This window comes from Loxodonta africana, chromosome 5, assembly GCF_030014295.1.
Source record: "Loxodonta africana isolate mLoxAfr1 chromosome 5, mLoxAfr1.hap2, whole genome shotgun sequence".
NCBI lineage: Eukaryota > Metazoa > Chordata > Mammalia > Proboscidea > Elephantidae > Loxodonta > Loxodonta africana.
Genome location: NC_087346.1, coordinates 68852545 through 68875629, shown reverse-complemented (window position 1 = coordinate 68875629; position 23085 = coordinate 68852545).

The window sequence follows — 23085 nt, the reverse complement described above, 5'->3', positions numbered from 1 at the left end:
CAACCAGAATGTTCCTTAGAAGTAAGGATGGCAAGACTATGTCTCACATACTTTGGGACATGTTATCAGGAGAGATCAGTCCCTGGAGAAGGACATCACGTTTGGTAAAGTAGAGGGTCAGTGAAAAAGAGAAAGACCCTCAATGAGATGGATTGACACAGTGGCTGCAACAATGGGCTTAAGCATAACAATGATTGTGAGGATAGCACAGGACCAGGCAGTGTTTTGTTTTGTAGTATATATGGTGGTTGCTATGAGTTGGAACCAACTCGATGACACCTAATAATAACAACATAGGACAGAGTAGAAATGCCCCATAGGGTTTTCAAGGAAGGCCTGGTGGATTTGAACTCCTGACCTTTTAGTTAGCAGCCATAGCTCATCATTACAACCAGGGCTCAACCACTGCACCACCAGGGCTCAAGTGCAAACTCTGTGCCACCCAGGGATCCAAGGTAATAACACGTGATTAAATCAGTTAGCTTTGGGCACAGCAGAATACCTTCCATAAGGCAATCTAATGTAATGTAATCAATCAGTTGAGGTCATGTCAGCGTAGGATGGATCCTAAACCTAATCACTTTTGAGTTATAAGAAGACTAGAATAGACACTGACACACACACAGGGGAAAACAGACAACATGCGAGGATCATCTATGAGCAACGGAACACCAAGGATCACTGGCAGACACCAGAAACTAGGAGAGACTCACAGAAGAAATCAACACAGCCAAGACCCTGGTTTGAACTTTTAGCATCCAGAACTATGAGAAAATAAATTTCTGTTCTTTAATGTCACTTACTTGTGTTATTTCTGTTTTAACGGCACAAGGTAACTAAGACAATTCCTAAGAACTTTGTAGATGTGCATTCATTCATATATTCATTCAAAGCTTATTGAACACTTACTACGTGCTAGGCAAAATATTCATTCATTCATTTATTCAAAATTTATTGAGCACTTACTGCATGCCAGGTCCGGAGTTGAGGCAGCAGCAATAAACAAGAGAGAAACAGTTCCAACATGGAACTCACATCAAACAGACTTGAATTGTACTTCTTACATAAGGCACTTTACCACTATCTACAGTCACTCTCTACGGTATGTTTTAGGTACTGTACTTTCAACTTCTGTTGTTTTGCTTGAATACATATGGGAATGCAGGAAAGCAAATGTTTATTATGTAGTGGTACTTGCTGAAATATCTTGAAAGTATGAAAATCTTCTTATGTTAAGATAACTTTGAGAAGAGCTAGATGGTGCCCAGCTACCTCTACCAACCATTCTGATCAGGGCTACAAAAGATGGACCCTGATAGAAGGGGAAAAAAAACATGGAACAGAACTCAAATTCTTAAGAAGTTCAGACTACTTGAACCAGTTAAGACTAAAGGACTCCCTGAGACTATCACCCTGAGATACTCTTTAAAGCTTGAACCAAAACTATTCCCTGAGGTCACCTTTTAGCAAAATAACAGATTGGTACACAAAATAAAGGATATTACCTGTAAGTACAATACTCCATTAAAAAAAAAAAGCATATATATGAGACCAAAAGTTCCTCAATTACTCTAAAGAAAAGATGAGAAGATAAGGGGGCAAGGAAAACTAGAGTACTGGAAATGGAACAATCAGAACATAAAGAGAATGTTGACACATTATGAAAAATGTAAATAATGTCATGGAAAAATTTGTGTAAAAATTGTCAAATAGGAACGTTATTTGCTGTATAAACTTTCACTGAAAACACAATAAAGTAGTGTTAAATAAATAAAGCTACCTTTGGTACCTTACACAGCATCTAGCATGTGAATAAATTTTGATGTCATGGAGAGAGCACTAGACTAGGAATCACATGGTGTAGGTTTTGTTCTGGTTCTGGCACTCCATGTATAAATTGGGCACGTTTTCTGATTGCAAAGTGAAATACTTTGAATGAAACAATTTCCCAGATCTCTTCCATCCCTGAAACATAAACTTAACATTTAGAATTGTTTTCAGCTAGTGGAAGCTACACTGGACTGCGGATCAGAAGATGTGAGTTATAGCTACAGTTCCCCAGTTCCTTGCAGAAGTCACCCAAACTCTGTGGTTCTCAGTCTAGTCAGTGGTTGTCACGGATTGAATTGTGCCCCCAAAAAATATCTGTGAACTTGTCTAGGTCATGATTTCCAGTATTGTATGATTGTCTACCATTTTGTCATCTGATGTGATTTCCCCATGTGTTCTAAATCCCATCACTGTGGTGTAATGAGATGGATTGGTGGCAGTTATATTGATGAGATCTACAAGATTAGATAGTGTCTTAAGCCAGTCTCCTTTGAGATCTAGAAGACAGAAGTGAGTAGAGAGACATAGGGACCTCACACCACCAAGAAAGAGGCGCCTGGACCTGAGGTTCCTGGGCTGAGATGCTCCCAGACCAAGGGAAGACTTATGCATCACAAGGACCTTCTGCCAACAAAGAGAAAGCCTTTCCCTGGAGCCAGCATCCTGCATGTGGACTTCTAGCCTCCTGGACTGTGGGGGAATAAATTTCTCTTTGTTAAAGGCATCCAGTTGTGGTATTTCTATTATAGCAACACTAGATAACTAAAAAAAAAAAAGGCAGGCGTAAATGAAAAATTTGGAGCATTATGAATACCCTTTCAAGATCTAATATCCTATTACTATTATGATATGAGTCGGATCAACTTGATGGCAATGGGTTTGGTTCTGGGTTTAGGAGCCCTGTTGGCACACTTATGCACTTGTCTGCTAACGAAAGGTTGTCTGTTCAAACCTACCCAGCGGCTCAGCGGGAGAAAAATCTGGTGATATGCTCCCATGAAGATTACAGCCTACAAAGCCCTATGGGACTGTTCTACTCTGTGCATGGGGTAGCTATGAATCAGAATCGACTTGACAGCACTTGAAAACAACATTATGATACTAATGTCGAACCCTAAAAGATCAGCTAACTGCCTCAGAGTTTAAATTCGTACAGCCGAATCCTAGATAAGGACCCCTGAAGATCTGAAGGAGGCAATACACCTTTCCTGTGCACCAGGAATAGCTTTCTTCCCCTATCTGATCATTTTAGGCATATTTTTTTCCAGTTTACTCTGCTAATTCATTTACTTAATAGTTACATTACTCTGGACCTTCAGCTTCTTCCCCCCAAATTAGAAACTACGTCAGAGCAAGGTGATTCATAAGAGCCTAAACAATGGGACTGTCTCTCTTAGTATTCCCATTTATCATTATGTCATAGTTATTTAAGTCTTAATCAAAACAGGAAAAAACATAGTCTTCATTACAAGGAATAAAAATGTACTGATGCTCTGGAAATCAAGAGGTTGCGGACAATTTAAATTCATAAAGTGTTTAGTTCTGTAACAAACATTGAGATCGATTGTTAACAAGACCAGCTGTATTTGTAAAACTGGCTGTAGAGTTAGTGAAATAAAAACTGCAGTGTATCTGAGGGCCCTAAAAGAAAGTTTTAGACAGCATGGATATAACTATGGTTATTTTACCAATAAACAGAAGATGTGAACACTTGTTTGAAAGTGTCCGCAACTGTGAAAATAAACCGCAAAACTAGAGATCAATTGTTTCCAAAAGGAACTAGACAGAGAGAAACCCATTGCCGTCAAGTCGATTCCAGCTCACAGCAACCCTACAGGACAAAGTAGAATTGCCCCATAGAGTTTCCAAGGAGTGCCTGGTGGATTTGAACTGACGACCTTTTGGTTAGCACCAGTAGCTCTTAACCACTACACCACCAGGGTTTCCAGAGAGATCTTTTTCAGAAAGAATCCAGAATAAGCCAGAATCACATTGCTTTCAGATTCTCCAGGATGTTGTCAGAACATGGATTTCTTTGGGGGGAAGGGGGTAAAAGGACGGCAGGCATTCTTCAGTAAAGAATGAAGAATTAAAAGTCTCAAGGCCAAAGGTCTGTGATGCCTTCATTCATTATTTAAAAACAAATTTCTTTAAAATGAAAGACTGCAATTCAAGCATTATTTCACCCCTACCTAACATTCTCCGGGTTCACTCTACTGGTTGTCGGTGTGCCTGAATCAGGCTATTACTCCCTGCCTGGCTGCACTGGCTCCAAGGGCCTGAGGGAGATGGAAAAGTCAACAGCGGTAAGCACATCCCTTGTGCATTTTTTTTTCTCTTCTAAGTACATAAATCCTGCAGAAACCAGTACCTGCTCTTGTTATGGCTTCCAAGTCACACTCAACAGACCCTTATCCTATGAAAACTGATAAGAAGACTGGGATAACCAGTCTCTAAACTGGTGATGCCCAAAATGAGAGAGTGCAAGAAGAAAACATTAAAACTTTGTATTTATTCTCCTCTAAAATGTAAGAAATTATTCTTTACCAGTATATGGATGGTACATATAAATAATATATATTATACTTAATATATATTACACTTAATATATATTATACTTAATATATATTACACTTAATATAATATAATATATATTATACTTAACATATGGGGGGAGGGAGTGTCCATCAGGATTTCAGCTAGAAACAGAGGTATCCTCAAATGGTATAAACTAAGGACAGCTTAATAGATGGACAATTGACAAAGATTTTGGGCCCCCAGGTCTAGTAATATTCCTTAGAAGCAAGAATGGTGAGACTTCAATTCGCTTGCTTTGGACACATCATCAGGAAAGAGTAAGCACTAGAAAAGGACATCATGTTTGGTGAAATAAAGGGTCAGCAAAAGGAGGGAAACCCCCAACGAGATAGACTGACCCAAGAGCCAAAACAATGCACTCAAGCATATCAAAGATTATGAAGATGGCACAGGACCAGGCAATGTACCGTTCTGTTATACCTAAGAGTGTCATTAGTCGGAGCCACCTCCATGGCAACTAACAACAACAGGTCTAGTAAAAAGCTACAAAAGAGTGTGCATATGAGGTCTAGGAACTACTGGAAGGAGCAAAGGCAGGGTGTTACCAGAACCCAAGAGAGCTGTATGAAGGAGGCCATCCGACAGGAGTTGTGGCATTCAACAGAGGGAGTCAGAAAATCCACAGCAACTGCTAAGGGTGGCAGCCGAGGAAACAAATACCCTGGCCTCACTCTCTCCCATGCTCCAGGTTTCTGCCAAACCCAAGTGACAGATCAGAGCAGTTTACAATGAGGCTGCAAAGAATAAACGGTCAGTTCTAAGGAGATTGAGAAGTGGTCAAGAGTCATTTCATGTAGGCATTACTTTGAAAAATTGAAGGAGAAAATAGAAAATGATTCCCATGCAAATGAAATATTATGGACAAAAGGACTTGGTAGATTTGGAACTGGAAATATTTTAGCACCGCTGAGAAACATTGTAGAAATGGGACAAAACACACAAGAAGGCTGAAAGGTAGTGAGGCTCAATATTGCAGCAATCTTAGTTTGCCAGTCTAAAAAGTCGAGCCTTTTCTGTGAACTGTTTTTTACTGAAATCTTAGAAGTCTACCTCCATTTACTTGAATCAGGTACCTCAACTAGAAAATAAGAACTACTGGTCATATGCTATCACACAGAATCAATAGAACTCATTCTGAGCCACACTATTAACAACTACTCCCTTTTTATGGTGAAGTTTTTAGCCAACATTGAGTAACGATTTTTTCAAAGGTTGGTTTTGGATACTCCAGAACACTGTTTCTTTAAGGATTTTTAGGCTACTGCAGGAAAACTATATGGTTAAAATTATCTGGCTTGGCCATTAGCATTAAAATTAGTATATCGACTATCTGTGCTAGTGATTATCAAATGGGGTCTAATTAAAATATGATATCAAAGATCCCATTCTTATATATTTTCCTAGCTATTGAAATGTTTTTTTTTTGTTTGTTTTGAAATGCACTCTTCTTATTAAAAATGCTAGGTTCCAACACAAAAGGGGCAAAGCCTAGATGTTTTTCAAAAACATCAAAAATATCAAAATATTACAATTCTGATGGTCCAACAATCTCCCAGTGAGTTAATCTATATGGGCTTGGGGACACTGGCTTCAGCATGTCTTATTCCTGAAAACAGAGGAGGCTAATTAATTTGCCCTCTCTATGCTGATACGTACTAGCACCAATAAGTCTGATTTTCATCCTGCCCCAATCACAAAATATCTGTTAATTGTATAGAGCAGTGTAGAGAGTGCATTGGCTATTTGACAACTCAAATGCATAAAGAAATTCAATAAGGATGGTTTGCAAGGAACAATGGAGTAAAGAATAAATTCTGAGAGCACTGAAAGTCAAAGTTGACCTCTTAAAGGAGTACATCAAATGAATGAACGATAAATTTTCCATAAGGCAAACCAAAGCATATTTTATAAAGCAAGAATTGTCTCCCCTGAATACTCAATGAGGCACCTAATGGGCCCAATTCTTATCTAATATAACTCTCACAGACTGGATCTGCTCTTTGCCCAACATATTCACTGGCACTCATATTTCATTAGGTTATTCCTGATCAATATTCCTGCCATGACTAGCTAAAACTGCGATGGAGAGGGAAGTATTTGGAGAACTTGCCAGCAGTTGGGTCCTTCTGAGGAAAATTGAGGTATTTTATTGCCACTTTAGAATCCCAAGGTAAATAAAGGGGATACTTTTCAACCCCAAGTTATTCTCTTTGAGAACAAGCCAACTGGACTTCCTGTTATAGACAAAATCTTCAATAACAAAATTCCCCAAGAGGTTTGTATGCTTGACACTCACATTAGAGAGGCTTGTAGGGATCAGAAAATTTAGGTCCAGTGCCCATCCCGAGTATTAGTGGTTATAGGTGCTGGACCACCAGAACTAATTGAAATACCATAGGAAGTGTGGCGAGTAGGTGACCAATACATCCTGTCACTGAGAAGATCAACTCTCTCTTATCAAGAAACCAAGGATAGCCAGTAAGAGGATGCTGATGTTACCATAATAATCAAATAAAACAGTCATGGCAACCCATTTGTGTTCGAGTAGAACTGTGTTCCACAGTGTTTTCAATGGCCGATTTTTCTGAAGGAGATTGCCAGGCCTTTCTTCCAAGGTGAACTCAAACCTCCAACCTTTCAATTAGCAGCGGAGTGTGTTAGCCATTTGCACCACCCAGAGACTCAGATGTTAACAATAAAAAACCAAACCAGTTGCCAGACAGTCTATTCCAATTCATGGCGATCCTGTGTTTATCAGAGTAGGACTACGCTTCATACCAAGGTGCCTCTGGGTAGACTCAAATCACCAACCATTTGGTTAGCAGCCCAGTGCTTCACCACTTGCACCACCTAAGGACTTCAACGTTGTAATACTTCTCCCTCCCTCATCCAGACTCTATCATAAAGCAAGCTGTAAGCAAGAACCCTCAGGGTCTCTCCATTACCTTTCATCCTCAACTTTTTGGGTTTTTTGTTGTTGTTGTTATAATCCATGAAATCAGGAAAATGGGAAGAATTGCAGATGGATTGATTTTGAACTGACTTATGATCCTTATTGCACTAGAGAAGTAATTTTATGCATATAACTTCTCTTGCAATTACCTCCACAGTGATTTCAAAGGAACTCACTGATTATGGGAGGGGGCCATCAATAAGTGACACTTGCATATTCATTCATTTCAATCAGAGATTTTTAAAGACTCAGGGGAATAGTTCAGTGCCATTGAAAATTACTCTTCATCAGGTTTCCTCATTTGTTTTTGTTGTTTTTTTTTTTTTTCTCCAGAGAAAATACATGGTAAAATCACGGTCTGTTTTCATTTTACTTTGAAGCAAATTATACTTAAGAAATTAAAAGTAGAGGCTGCATTTACTAAATACCAGCTATGTGCCAGAACCTGTGCAAGCCTGTTTTGGTGTACAATCTGATTTAATCCTTATATTCTCTCCAAGGCCATTATTTTGTTTGTTTCACTAATGAAGCAATTCAAAGAAAACAGACAGTAAGTGATAGGCTGGTGTTGGAACTCTCAACTGTCTAACTATCAAATCCACCCTCTTTTTATGACTGCACGCTGCCTTCGGCTTTTTGGATACAACTCAACCTGTGAAAAAGGCTTTTCTGGGTTCTTGAAATACCTTGAATCTTGCTGCACCCCATAATTCTGCGTACATTCCCTCTGCTTCTTTTTCCTTCTTTCTTTTTTTAACAGGACTTACGTGAGGAGGCTGTCATGCCCACCAATATCTGCGGACTATGTGTTCAAAGCCCTGGTTGACACTGATAAGTTAGCTGAGCCAATGACACTTCAGGGAGGAGGCAATGAAATCAGTAAAATTGATTATATGACATCGTGTTGACCCGTTTTTTTCCAAACTTCAGTCATTTTTATAACACTATTGTTGTTACATCTGCATGCTGCCAGCCACCATTGAGGCAATTCCAACTCATGAGGACCCCATGTGTGTCACAGTAGAACTGTGCTCCATACGGTTGTCAACAGCTGATTTTTCAGAAATAGATTTCCAGGCCTTTCTTCCGAGGCACCTCTGTACGGACTTGAATTGCCAACCTTTCTGCTAGCAACCGACGCCACTGTGCTATTATTTACTTAATATGTTTTAAACAATTTTAACCTGTCTCATATTTTTACTTAACTTTGTTCTAAGCAATAAAAAATAAGCTTAATGTGCTACTGATAGTTTACTAATAAACATAAAATACATGCATAGTTAGAGAAATGAAAAATGTTTACTCATGTGCCAACCAAAATCACACTTCAGGAAGCACTAACGTAGTATAGTATTTTTCCCTACTTTTTGTCCATTTGTGTGTAAATGTTATTTGGGCATGATCTCTATTTACACATACATTTATTTATTCATTCATTCAAAAGCATTTATTGGGCACCAACAGTGTGTTAGACACTGTTCTAGATACTGTAGAATATACAATACAATGATATAATAAATTTAATGTGGAAACCAGTGGGTGAGGAAGGCATATAAACCACTTTACTATAAAACTAAGTAAGAGATGTGGACAAAATTCTGTGAGAAAGCAGGAGGCAAGTAACTGATTCCAATGAAACAGACCACAATAGGCATTATGGAAGAAATTAAGCTGTATAAGATTAGGACAATATTACAAGAGGCAAAGAGGAAAGGAAATTCCACATGAAGAGAGCAGTGGTAGTAGCAAAGATATGGGATGTGAAAGTATATACCTTATTCAGGGAGAAGTCAAAAGCTGCTGAGGAATTATGGCAGGAGATAAAGTTGAAAATTATTCACGATTTTATTCATTCATTCATTCACCCAATGAATAATCACTTATGCTTCTAGAATGAATGATAATGTTCAAGTCCCAAGGGGTATAGTAGTAAATTATGCATGTCACTCATTCTATTGGAAAAGACTAAATAAATAAACACATTATAACTATATACGATATATATAATATTATATACATGCATCTATATATATAAATAAAATATATGTATATAGATCCCATATATATCTACAAAAATAAATAAATAAAACATTGCAGAAAGGCTGGACATGATTGAGATTGTTATTTTAGTCAGGGCCTCTGAAAAGGCGGTATTTGAGCAGAGACATACATTAAGAGAAGCAACAACCCAAGCAAATATCTGGGAGAAGAGCATTCCAGGCAGTGGGAATGACCAATGAGAAGTTCCTGGAAAGGGTAGTACAAAAGTAACAAAAAGGCCAGTGTGTGGCTAAGAGAGACAGGAAATGAGGTCAGAGAGGAAATTAGCACTAAGTCATAGGTGGCATCATAAAAAAAAAAAAGGGCCATGGAAATGACTATGTATTTTATTCTAGGTGTGATGAGAAGTCATTTGAGGGTTTTGAGCAAGTGAAGTCATTTGAGGGTTTTGAGCAAGTGAGTGGCATGATCTTATTCATTTTTTTTTAATTGAGCTTTAAGTGAAAGTTTACAAATCTAGTCAGTCTCTCGTACAAAAAATTTATATATACCTTGCTATGTGCTCCTAGTAATTCTCCCCTTAATGAGACAGCACACTCCTCTCCACCCTGTTTTCCCCGTGTCCATTCAGTCAACTTCTATCCCTCTCTGCCCTCTCATCTCTCCTCCAGACAGGAGCTGCCCACATAGTCTCATGTGTCTACTTGACCCAAGAAACTCATTCCTCACCGGTATCATCTTCTGTCTTATAGTCCAGTCCAATCCCTGTTTGAAGAGTTGGCTTTGGGAATTGTTCCAGTCTTGGGCTAAGAGAAGGTCTGGGGACCATGACCTCCAGAGTCCTCCTAGTCTCACTCAGACCATTAAGTCTGGTCTTTTTATGAGAATTTGAGGTCTGAATCTCACTGCTGTCCTCCATCAGGAAAACTCTGTTGTGCTCCCTGTCAGGACAGTCATCAGCTGTACCCAGGCACCATCTAGTTCTTTTGGTTTCAGGCTGATGTAGTCTCTAATTTATGTGGCCCTTTCTCTTATTCATATTTTAAAAGATTACTCTGTCTAAGTGAAAAAGAGGCTTTAGGGGATAAGACTGGAAATAAAGGGACCCATCAGGAGGCTACCACAGCTTTCCAGGAGAGAGATGACAGTGGCAATGCAGGTGGTGAGACATGGTCAGATTCATGATGCATCTCAAAGGTTTGGTTAATAGGATTTGCTGATGATAGGTTGGAGTTTGATCATCATCAACTTTCAGTACTTTGGTATGAGCTGGGAGAGCCATTGAAGCTCTTTGAGAAAGACCATAACAAATTAGTTTTGTGTTTAGGAATCTAATATAGACAGTTATGTAGAGAGTTGTTTGGGACAAGGAGAGAATGAAAACAGAAAGACCAAGGAGAGAGCTGCTATGAAAGTTAAGACAGGGAGAGATAAAAGGAGGGACTGAATGAGATCAGTAGTAATGGAAAGAAAAGGATAGGTTAAGGGCTCATTTTTGAAGTAGAATCAACGGAACTTGGTGTTAAATTCATATAGACAATGGAGATAAAGATTGGGAAGATGGAAAAATGCTCCTAAGACCATTCAAATATTTTAACTACATTAACTTATAGTACCTCCTTGATTTTTTAACAATATTGAACACAACTATAAACTCTTATGGAATGGAAAAAAGTAGGGAGTGCAGGAACCTTGCTTAAAATCAAATATAATATTTAACATATTTAGCAACCAATGTGGCATTGGGCATTGACCAATTGGAACACACGCTGGAGAGGATCCTGGAGGTCTCCTGCTAAACTGGGGGTGGGGAGAGGTCTGGTAAGGGAGTAGGCAGTGTGAGGCTCAGATTATAGTGGTTTACCCTGCAGTATGGACACATTTCAAGATTCAATCAGTGGTTGCATACCTCCTGATTTTATAAGCCTTGCTTAAAACGCTTTAGTGACTCCCATCTCCCTCAAAGAGAGGTCTAAAACCTTAGTCATGGCCTCCAAGGCCTGAACTGTGCTCTACCCAACCTCATCCCAGCTCTACTCACTCATCCTATCTCTGCTCCTTCATCCTGAAATTCCCAACCCTTGGATGTACCTGTCTTTTCATCCCAAATACCACTCCTGCAGCCTGGAACACCCTTCTGTCCCTTCTTCCAGCTCAGTCCTAGTCATCCTTCTGGCCCCATCTTGTATGTGGTATCCTCAAAAAGGTTTCCTCTTACCTTCCATATCAAGACAGGTTTTCCTTTCCATATACAGTCAAAACACTTAATAGCATTTGTGACAATTGGAATTAAATTTGTTGAGTAATTATTTGTTTCATGCCTGTCTTCTGCTGCAGACCCACTAAGATCCATGAAGGTAGGAACTAGCCCAGCCTTGTTCACCACCTTTTCCCAAAGCTTCATATATAACTTGCTATCTCAAAGAATGGGAATTCCAGAACAATTAACTGTGCTCATGAGGAGCCTGTACATGGATAGAGAGGCAGTTGTTCAGACAGAACAAGGGGATACTGCGTGGTTTAAAGTTAGGAATGGTGTGTGTCAGGGTTATATCCTTTCACCGTACCTATTCAATCTGTATGATGAGCAAATAATCCGAGAAGCTGCACTATATGAAGACAACGGGGCATTAAGATTGGAGGAGGACTCATTAACAACCTGCAACATGCAGGTGATACAACTTTGCTTACTGAAAGTGAAGATGACTTGAAGCACTTGCTGATGAAGATCAAAGACCACAGCCTTCAGTATGGATTACACCTCAACATAAAGAAAACAAAAATGATCACAACTGGACCAATAAACAGCATCATGATAAATGGAGAAAAGATTGAAGTTGTCAAGGATTTCATTTTATTTGGATCCATAATCAACACCCATGGAAGCAGCAGTCAAGAAACCAAAAGACACATTGCATTGGGCAAATATGCTGTGAAAGACCTCTTTAAAGTCTTGAAAAGCAAAGGTGTCACCTTGAAGACTAAGGTGCACCTGACCCAAGCCGTGGTATTTTCAATCGCATTATATGCATGTGAAAGCTGGACAATGAATAAGGAAGACCAAAGAAGAATTGATACCTTTGAATTGTGGTGTTGGAGAAGAATATTGAATATACCATGGACTGCCAAAAGAATGAACAAATCTGTCTTGGAAGAAGTACAACCAGAATGCTCCTTAGAAACAAGGATGCCGAGACTGTGTCTTATATTCTTTGGACATGTTGTCAGGAGGGATCAGTCCCTGGAGAGGGACATCATGCTTGGTAAAGTACAGGGTCAGCAGAAAAGAGCAAGACCCGCAACAAGAAGAATTGACACAGTGGCTGCAACAATGGGCTCAAGCATAACAGTGGTTGTGAGCGTTGCGGGGGACCGGGCAGTGTTTCATTCTGTGGTATATAAGGTCACTGTGAGTCAGAGTCGACTCGACGGTACCTAACAAAAACAACACCTCAAAGGTACTAAACTTTACGGAAAACTTTACACCATTTTTTTCCTTAACAGGAAAGGAGAGGAGACAGTGCCTATTCGTTTTACTATTATTGATTAAGGACAAGGTTGAGATATTATAGGACCCATACCATATGCCAAGCACGGATCTCAGACTTCATTTACATTTCACTATAACCCTAAAGAGTAGGTATTACTATTGTTTTTGTTGTTCTTAGCTGCCATCGAGTCAGTACCCAACTAATGATGACCCCATGCACAACAACATTGAACCATTGGTGATCCATATGGTTTTCATTGGCTAATTTTCAGAAGTAGGCCACTAGGCCTTTTGTCCTAGTCTGATTTAGTCTGGAAGCTTCACTGAAACCTGTTCAACATCATAGCAACACGCAAGCCTCTACTGACAGTTGGGTGGTGGCCGTGTTCGAGGTGCGTTGGCTGGGAATTAAGCCCAGGTTTCTTGTATGGAGGGCAGGAATTTTACCACTGCTGAACCACCTCTGGCCCCAGGTGTTAATTACCATCAGTTTATTAGATGAGGAAGCTGAAGCCTAGCAAGGTAAAGAAACTGACTGAGGGTCACTCAGCCATGAAGTGGCAAAGAAAGGTTAAAAATTCTACTTCACTGTTACTTCCCAAGCATGGTTATTAAACTCTCTCTGGCATATGACAGGAGCATCATAATTTCCAGCAGATAGCAGATAACAAAAAGTTTGAGGACGTTTGCTAGAAGCTCTTAAGTGAGAAGGGACAGCTGGTGGCCCAGAGTAAAATGAGACCACCCAAAACAGCCAGTCAGGGAGAAGGCCAACCACAGTTCTTTAGAACAGCAGTGTTACAGCAACTTGACGTCCATAAAATAGTGACCTTGACCCAGCAGGAAGATTAATTTATTCTCAAGGAATTCTGATTATTAAGGAAGTATGTGTATATTTTAAAAGGTTTTCATTAAAATCAGCCATATTTTTAATAGTGCTTTAGTTATGTGGGAAACTTGTTTCTTCTGAAAATTTATTTTCCTTAGAGGTGTTTCCAGACTAGACCCCACAACTTGGCTCAAAATATTTCATTCCTTTCCAAAGCTAAAAGAGACATAAAGATCCAGCAAGATAGAAATCTATCATGGGTAAGATAGAAACCCAACATTGATAACCAATCTGATTAGGATGCTTTTTCCTGTGAAACTGATGGGCATTGATTCATTTACAACCAATTAGAGGCCTTTAGCCTGCAGACAATCACCCTCAATACGGCAGCAATGAACCTTTTCAAAAAAGGTAGGAACAAAAGTTGAAAAATTGGTTAGACTCACAATGACGACAAAAACTCGACTCATAATTTCCGTTTCTTCCTTGGTATTTGTTGTTGTGTGTAGCTAGGGCTTTACTCAGCAGTTTTTTTCTACACCCCCGATTTCTGGTGGGCACCTTATCTCATGAAAGAAATGATGCTTTCAGTAGCACAGATATACCATATACTTCATACGGTCATCATTTTCTTCAAATTGTGAGAATACAACATTAAGAAAAGTTGTATGATACATCATTATAATGTCTGATGTGGCTATAAAGGGCATATGCTCAGGGACTAGTAGTTGTATAGGTCAGGGTTTGTACAGAATATAGAGCTGATTTCTCTGTTATCATTCTTCCCACACTCCCACTTGCAAAAACAGATGGGAACGTGCCCTCCCAAAGCCCCATATATGCCCAAATGCAAGGGAGGAGTTTTTCTCAAAATTTTCCCTCCCCTCAAAAAAGAGGAAGAGTTGCCTTATTTAGGAATTTTTTAGAAGTATCCCATATAGAGCATCCTCTCAATTACTTTACCCCAAAAGCCACACTGGGAGTCCCTGGGTGATGCAAACAGCACACCCCATTGCTCACCAAAAAGCTGGAGGTTTGAGTCCATGCAGAGATGCCTCAGAAAAGAGTCCTGGCAATCTACTTCTGTAAAATGAGCCATCGAAAATCCTATGGAGTATAGTTCTATTCTGACATACACGGGGCTGCTATGAGTCGGAACCGACTCAACGGCTACTGGTTAAAACAATATTAATTTTCAATATTCATAGAGAATATCTAATTGAATCAATTATAACAAAAAAAAGAAGAAACTTAACAAATTTTTTTCACCATTCTTGGAGGATGACCTGCATATGGTGGATATTATTGCAAACTAGCCTGATTTAAAATGGATTTAAACACTCACACATACACAAACATAGCAAATGACTTTGATGTGGGGCTCCTGTTTCTCAGACTGTGGCTTGGGATAAAATTCCCAGGGACACTACTACACATGGATTTCAAAAAGGGCATAAATCAAACAATTTAGGTGAGAGAGAAGAGTATACACTTTGGCGAACCGTGGCAAGACTCTGAAAGGGGCTCCGATGATGGCAAAGACACCAATGGTAGAGATGAACTTCTGGGGGGCTGGGACAATACTGTTTTATGAGAACAAAAATATCATCTTTACATTAGCATTATTTATATCACATGACTCTAAATGTTATGATAAATGAATATTATAAATAAACAACACACTATTTTCTTTTTAAACCTAAAGGTTCAGGCTTAAATTAAGGCTAAAGGTTTCAATTAAGGCTAAAGGTTTCAATTAAGGTTAAAGCTTTATGTATACATTCAAGATGGCCTCAATTATTTTAGGAACCTTTTCACTGAGAAAATGGATAGTTTTGAAAATAGGGATATATATATATATATATTTAGTAAGGTGCTTGGAGCATAATGAGTGATCAATAAATATTTAATTTAATTATAAAATACTAGACACCATTAGTACATAAAAAAGGAGGTGTCAGATACCTCAACCAAATCCTCAAATATATGAACCTCATGACACTCTTGCCAATAGATCCAATTTGAGACTCCTGAAGCTAATAAAACACATAGAATATTTGAATGGAAGCAATGTTGCAGGTCTTCTAGTCCAATCTCTTTTTATCTTATAAATGAGGAAATCGCAGTTAGAGCAATTAAATGCCCTCCTGCAGGCAGCTGGGATTAGAACCCTGATCTTTCCATTAGGTGGTATTATTGAGTTGTTTCCTTGTGTAGTTCATCCCAATTTATTACTCTCATTTGTATTTTATCCTATTTATACTTCATGTTGGAAGCAAGCAGCATTTTTTTCTCAGGAATGGTTTCTGTTGATCAAGGCAAGCAAGTTAATTGGGCCAAAAATGCTGATGAACAAAGAGAGAAACAGTTTGTGATAAAAAGTCCTAGCAGATGCCCTCTCTGAGTGTTTATGATTTGCTAAGGGAGTTGCTCACCAAAACAGAAACACACTTACCGTTTTGGTCTTAACAAGCTTTCAATCCTTGAGGGTCTAGGTTCAGTCGACAGCCCTATGCATGTCAGGCAGAACTCCCATCTCAGAGGACTAGAAGAAAAACATACTCAGGTGTACCTCAGCTATTTTAGACACCCCACCACACACACACACACACACACACAACAGACCAGCATTTGTAAGCAAGAGAAAAAAAAAATCAATAAAAGTGCCTCTCTTTTTTTAAATCTCGATCTTCCTCTAATAGAAATTCACAAACAGAAATAACAGATGTCACACCAACAGTCCTAGAAGAAATGCCCAAAGTGAGTTTTTAAAAATTTATTCGAATGCTGTTAACTTCGAGACAAAATACACAAGAATTCCCCCAGACTTGTTTCTTTTCCTTTAATTGTTATTTTCCTTGCTCAATCTAACATCCTCAATGTTTGTTAATACCTCCTGGATTAACCGATCCTGTTACATTTACAACCAGCCCTGAGGTAGGTGCATCCATTTTAAAAGCAGTATTGTGTATAATTAAGATTTGGTCCATATGCATATAAACCAAATCCCTACTATAATAAACCTTAAAGGAAGGGTGTCATGATCTCCAATAACACCAATAGTAACTAACATATATGCCGAATTTAAACCCTGGTGGCGTAGTGGTTAAGTGCTACGGCTGCTAAGATGTCAGCAGCTCGAATCCACCAGGCACTCCGTGGAAACTCTATGAGGCAGTTCTACTCTGTCCTATAGGGTCTCTATGAGTTGGAATCGACTAGGCTGCAGTGAGTTTGGTTTGGTTTTGGGTTAGGCACTCTTCTAAGCATTTAATTTATATAATCCTCCTAACACTCTGGTACTATTGAAGCTCAGAAAGGGTAAGTAGTTTGCCCAAGGTCAAAAGCAACTAGGAAGTGGTGAAGCTGGGGTTTAAACCCAGGCAGTCTTGCTCCAGAGTTTGTGCCCTTAAACACTGTGCTATAATTCCACAGCTCAATCTGTAAATAGCTATTTTTACTCACTTTGTCACCTGCTCTCCTCTGCATTTTTTTTTTTCTCAACTGAGCATTTTCTCAACCCTCTCATCTGGCACTTAAGGGTATTGTTTATATTAGGTAAATTATTTCTGTCGTTAAGTAAAATATGTTTTCATGGCTACAGAAAACACCAAGACTCAGATGGTGCTCACATTTGAAGGGCTCATAGTATATGCAAATATGGAATTTCTCTAGACTTCCTATGTAGTTTGTGGCATTATGAGTTTGTGGGTTGTTTGAATCTCAAAGCCCCCCCTTTTTTTTTTTAAATATCAAGGGTGAATTAAAGAATAAAACATGACCTGGCATGAATTACAGTATCTGAATTCATTTCTCCAACTAGTGTGTTTGTGGGCCCAAGTTTGAAAGCAATTAGGTGTGAATTATTATACCATCTTCCATGCCCTGGACGGTTTTATGATGATTATAAAATTTTATTATTGATGGTTCCCTGTTTTGGGAGGAGTTGTTAATTTAAACGTATATATTTATATTGTTAATTAATGAAAAGGACAAAATTAGCCAGGGGGAATCTTTCTGGGGACCAGAAGCTATTAGGGAGCAGAGAGGACCCCTCTGACAGCAGGAAATGAAGCCTTGCCTCTGAAAAAGGCTGTGTGTAGCAGTTGAACCATGGATGCCTGAGCTATTACAGCCATGTAGTACCTTTGAGACCATCTTGTCCAGCTTCTTTGTTTTAAAAACCAGGAGAAATAATAAGTGGCTTTCCTAGGATCACACCCCTAGTTAGTGGTAGAGCTGATTCCAAGAAATTGGAGATCCTGACAGCAGTCAAAAAAAAAACCAAGCCTGTTGCCTTTGAGTAGATTCTGACACATAGCAACCCTATAGGACAGAGTAGAACTGCCCCATAGGATTTACAAGGCTATAATCTTTACAGAAGCAGGCAGCCACATCTTTTTCCCACAGTGAGTTCAAAGCACCGACTTTCTATTAGCAGCTGAGCACTTTAACCACTGTGCTACCAGGGCTCCACCTCACAGTCCAGTGCCTCTAATTTTCAACAACTTAGAAAGATTTGACTGAATAACTGGGAAGGCATGGGTAAAATTGTTAGAAACAAGAAAAACATAGAAAGTAAAAGCAAGAGTTTTGTTTAACTGGGCTGATCTGACTATCAAAATAAGACTTGGTGTGTGTGTAGGGAGGAGTCGAAAGAGAAGCAGCGTCAGGAGAGATTTGCTCAAGCTTCCCATTGACAATGTAGGCTGAGGTCTCTAGGACTGTGTGATACTGAGATCGTAGAAAAGCCCAGAGGGAAAATTTGGCAACAGGTATCGGTGATGGTTGCATAATGTGGTTGGTTTTATTGAATTTGTACCCGTGAAAAATGTTGAATTGGCAAATGTTGTGTTCTTCATATGTTTACAACAATAAAAAAAATTTTGTTTTGTTTTGTTTTAAGCCCATGGGATAAAGTAACACTATTCTAAGAATGCATTTTCTATATGTTGGGACCAGAACTGGACAAACCAGCTTACCCCAGAAGCCCTGTAGATGCTGACTGGCATGAGCCCAAGAAGTGGCCACATATAATTTCCACCTATGGGCCTCCGCCATAATTTTTAACTTCTCTCCATCCTTCATATCAAAATGCTCTCTTCCTCTTGTTCACTGAAGGGTAAATGTATTTTCTTGGACAAATTCAGTCCAAAAGGAGCAATTGAAAACCGATTGAATTTTTCCATGGGTTAGGCAAGAAAGAGGAAGTGCAGCCGTGATAAGCAAGTTTTTATCAAATGAACTGGAGATAGAAGCAACCATGCAGAACTGCTGGACTGTTGAGCAGAAGTCTATCTTTCTAAATAGCAAAACGGGGTCTCTTTCCTATAGAGATTCTCCAGGGGATCTTAGGCAAGTTGCCAAAATGAATTTGACTTTTAGAACATAGGTGTGTGTGTGACTATTTTTCCCTTCTCTTCACATCTCTAAAAGTTTGCCACACAAGGCCATGCCAAAAGCCGTCATCATTTTGATCTAACTGAGCAGTGATTGACGGTACCTTCTCAGACTCAGCTCTTACCTGTTTCTGATTGAGTTATTGACTGGCCTCCTGGGAGACTGACCTGGATCCTCCCAGCATTCTATTCCAATCTCTTGATCAGAGGCAGAAACAGTTCATCAGAGAAGGAAAACACTTTCTAGAAATGAACATGCTTTACATCAAGTTCAGTACCGTGCTCTGTTGCTGCTGGAAATAAATTCATCCACTTGGGACCACAGCATCATCTAAATCCCTTCTTTACAGAAAGCCAAGGGCTCTCTCTGGCCCATTTAAGCTCAGTGTAATGCAATTGTTTCCATGTTTTTAGATGTGTTTCACACTGTGAATTCTGTGAATCCATAGGTAATTAGAGAGCTGAGTAATTTGCTCTATTCGACTGTGCCCTACCTTATATATAATTTTATGAAAGAGACAGTGATTTGTGATGTCTCCATTTCTTTTCCCTAAGTGCAGATCCCTGTGCTGAGTGCTGACTACATTAAGGGGGAAAAGACCATTGAGTTGCATTTGGCTTTCAAAACCTGACCTGAAACACTTACATCATGTCTGACATTTCAAAAGGTGTCTCTATTCACCCCCTCAAGTAAAACCCTAATACTCAACAACCCTCAATACACAAAACTGCCAATAAGCAAGGAATCTTGGGTCTCTGTGTTTTATTTTAGTGTAGCTTTTCATTTTTAATCAACAAAGGCTAAAAGCATCACCTATTATGACAAAGCTAGATGAACTGCACTAAAGGAATGAGTCTTTCTCTCAGATTTCTAATTATTGAAACGTACTCAGTGTTGCTAACATAGTTTCCATTTGTGCCTTGACCTACAGTAACCTTTTTACCTCTGTCCTCAGTCTATTTGTTGAACTTAGATGCTGTGAAAAGCAGATTTTCAAATAAAAGATAAAAATTGCTACATGGTGAAATGTAAATACAATAGTTAAAAATGAATAATTCCATAAAGGGGGGAAGAAACTCACTGAAGGCAATGGAGAAAGAAACATGCATTTGGAGTTAGATATATTCCCACAAATCCTTGGGAAAAGGCAAAGGCGGAGAGGGAAGGAGAGGCCATGAAGCCTGTGTTTACCTCCCCACCCTAGTTCCGCAGGTCATTGCCTGCTTTGTTCTCCCCTTGGAGTTACAAGTATTTAATGTAAACTTTTTCTGGCAGAATACATCTTAAGGAGAAAGGAGGCAGCAAGAGACATAAGACTATATTTGATCATAAAAAATTCAGATTAATTTCCCACAAACACATTGTCAGAAACAATCTGACCTAATTTCAAGTTTTTCCATATGCAAATCCTTCTTTTTATGCTGAGTTTTAGCTACAGAACTGAGATCCCTTGATCCTCTCATTATTTTCTTACTCAAGTCAGTTAACATATTTGTGAGACTCTCTGGTGAAGGGGGAAAAAATATTAAGGAAGCACGTTCTGTTTCATTAGTTAGAACACTGAACCCTAAGTTTGACTCAAAGTTTCTACACATCACTGAATTTTTAAAATATACTTTTGAGGCAATTAACACTTGAGATGTTATCAGGAGGGACCAGTCCCTGGAGTAGGGCATCATGCTTGGTAAAGTAAAGGGTCAGCAAAAAAGAGGAAGACCCTCAACAAGATGAATTGACACAGTGGCTGCAACAATAGGTTTGAAAATAACAAGATTGTGATTATGGCGCAGGACCGGGCAGTATTTCCTTCTGTTGTACGTAGGGTCACTATGGGTTGGAATCAACTTGACAGAGCCTAACAAAAAAAACACTGACCAGGCATTGCCCTAATATATAATACTGATATATATATGTGTGTGTCTATGTATATATATTTATATTTTATTTACAGGTTACCTGTAATCTTATATCCAATTATATAACCCTCACCACAAACCTATGAGGAAAAAAAATTTCCGTCGAGTCAGTTCTTGCTCAGGGAAACCACATGTGTGTCAGGGTAGTACTGTGCTCCATAGGGTTTTCTAAGGTTAATTTTTTGGAACTGGAGAGCCAGACCTGTTTTTGGAGATGTCTCAGGGTGGACTAGATCCACCAGACTTTCAGGTATGGCCAAGTACGTTAACCGTTTACACCACCCAGGGACTCTACAACCTTGTGAGGATGTATATTTTCTCTATGTCACAGGTGAGAAATCTAAGGGTTAAAGATAAAAAGTAATTTGCCCCAGTTCACAAAGCTGCTATGTGTCAGGGCTTCAAGGATTGACTGACCTCCAGAGTGGGTGCCCCTGACTGGTCTACTGCACTGCCGTCACAGCAGCCCCAACGTGGATGTGACTGCAGTTGGAATGCCAAATATTTAACTTGTCCTCTTCATTTCCCAGACCCTTACTGAAAAGGGGGGTAAACAAAAGATTTTCTCTTAAAAGATAATGTGGGAAAAGCACTAGGCTTAAGATTGGAATTCTAGCAAAATCACCAACCGAATGTGTGATTTTAGAAAATCATTGTACTTCTCTGAAACTTAGAGAAGTGGAGAAAATGATTCCTCTTCTATGGGATTGTGAGGATGAAAGGAAACCATGTATGCTAAAAGCACTCTTTACACAGTTCCCAAAAAAAAAAAAATTTATTAAAATTTTATTAAAAAAAAATGTGTAGAGTTCAGCACTCTATAAATGTATCATATCATGACCATTCTTGTTAGTAAGGGTAACAGTGTTTCTCTAAAAGCAAATAGGCCTTTTCTTTTGTGTGGGGGAGAAAAAAAGCCATAACGTTTTGGCTGAAGGAAGATGCTTATTATAATTCTCCTCACCTGAAAGTAAAAAGGCCAAAAGGCCTACTGTATTCAGCTCCATATTCCTAAAATCAAACTTTACACATCACAACAACCTGGAAAAAATAACTAACATGATGTATTTGTACTGTGAAGTTTCAGGCCAGCTCAGCATTTAGGAACTGCAGGAGTGGATAGAGAGAGACAGGAATTTAATTTGAATTAAGCTGCTCTAAATTCAGTTTTGGGAATGAAATCCACAAATCTTCTATGATTTACCATAATAAGCACACATTTCTAGTGATTACAGAAGTCCTAGAGACTAGAAACCCATAAAGCATCAAAAATTCATACTGAAATGAAAATTCAGAATTTCTTGATTTTTCCAAATTCATATTATTCTTTTTCATCACTTCAGAATTTGTACTTACAAAGAGAAAAAGAATGTATAACTCTTTGCTGATATTAACCCCTTGGCTAAGAAATTTCACTTTTTGGAGGGATGGGGGGAAGGTAAGAATTAAAAGCATGCATGATTTTTTCCAGCTAAATCTCAGCTTGCCCAACATTTATAAGAGGAAGAGAAATTGCCTGTATTTACATTTCATAACTGGCACTTCTTATCGTGCATGAAAATTCCTATCTAGTGTACTCATGGGGAAGCTAAAGTTTTCAGTGGAGCACAGCAAAGAAAGCCTGACTCAGAGAAGCCATATAGTAAGGTGGAATAAGAGGGGGTTGAGGAGCATGTGTGATTTTGAAACAAGACACCTGGGATAAAAGTCTCCTTAAATTCTAAGCGATTACCCTAGGTTCAAAGAAAAAAGAAAGTTGCAAAGACTGAAGAAGAAAGAGCAAGCTCTTGCCAAAATGCTATTTACCAAGTAGGGGTTCCTCCTCAAAACACACAGGAAAAAAATGTTTAAAGTAACCCAAATTAGGTGAGAAACCACTTTGCCATTTTTTTTTTTTAATGCTAAAGATAAGGTACACAGATGTTGAAGCATACAGATTTTTTTTAAAGACTCAGGGAATGAAAAATGGCCAGCTTAGAGAAAAAAATGATTTTTCCAGCATCAACAGAATTTTTTGGAGAGGATGAAAATTTAAACTCAGAAATCATGGAAGACTCTCAGATTATAA